Source organism: Propithecus coquereli, unplaced genomic scaffold, assembly GCF_000956105.1.
Source record: "Propithecus coquereli isolate 6110/MARCELLA unplaced genomic scaffold, Pcoq_1.0 Scaffold587, whole genome shotgun sequence".
NCBI classification, from domain to species: domain Eukaryota; kingdom Metazoa; phylum Chordata; class Mammalia; order Primates; family Indriidae; genus Propithecus; species Propithecus coquereli.
In genome coordinates, this window is record NW_012151807.1 from 829,669 (window position 1) to 830,700 (window position 1,032).

Genomic DNA, 1,032 nt, shown 5'->3' on the forward strand with positions numbered 1-1,032 from the left:
GATCCACCAGCCTCTGCCTCCCAGAGTGCTAGGATTACAGTGTGAGCCACCACGCCTGGCCTCTAAGCAATTTATTGAGTAAGATCCGGAAATGGAGGATTCTGCTATGGCCATTTTTAACAATAAAGCAGTCCCATAATTTTCATAAAAGTCAATTGTTTAAGAATACATTTTTTGCCCTTATGTGTGAGAGACTTCAGTATAATCAACCTACCAGTGATGGCTTGGAGGCCAATACCTCTAGGCAAAGCATTACAGTAGAAGTTTAAAAACCAAATAGGATGTTTGTTTTGTTTGGCTGGCAAACCTCCCCCCAGGGATTTCTTGAAATATTTGGAGGCTGTCATAGGTGCCTAGAGTTCATGCCTATCCCATAGCGTCCTCTCTCGTCCATGACACCACTGTTAGTTACCTCTATTTCTATGCCTACCGCTGAGGTGTCTGAGAAGGTCAGCGACTTTGTTAGAGCACCACTAGAATAGTTACGGTATGTATCATCTCAAGATGATTTTAATAATTTGTTAGAAACATCAGCAATTGAATTCTCGGAGACACACGCCATATAATTTTGTATTCAATACTCACATCATTCAACTCCAGTGGTCTATATACCTGTTTGGCCTCTAAGGCAGCGCTGTCCAGTAGAACTTTCTGTGATTAGGGAAATGTTGTACATTTGTGCAATCCAATATGGTGGCCACGAGCCACATGCAGCTATTGAACACTCGACATGTGCCTAGTGTACCTGAGGAACTCAGTTTTTAATTTTACTTAATTTAAATAACCACATGTAGCCACATGTTGTATCAGACAGCACAGCTCTGAGGCATCTTGCTGTTTAAAGACCCACATAAATTTGGATTAATTTTTACTAATTTGGTAAAGAGACCCAAGTTTAATGCAGATGTGGGATATGTAGTCCTCAGAATTCAAACATGCCAGTTAATTTCCGTTCCTCTTTTTCAGATAAGGGTTTCAAGGGCAAAAGCTTTTGCTTGGTCTTTGGCTGAATTTCCCCCGCAAAAACTTTAC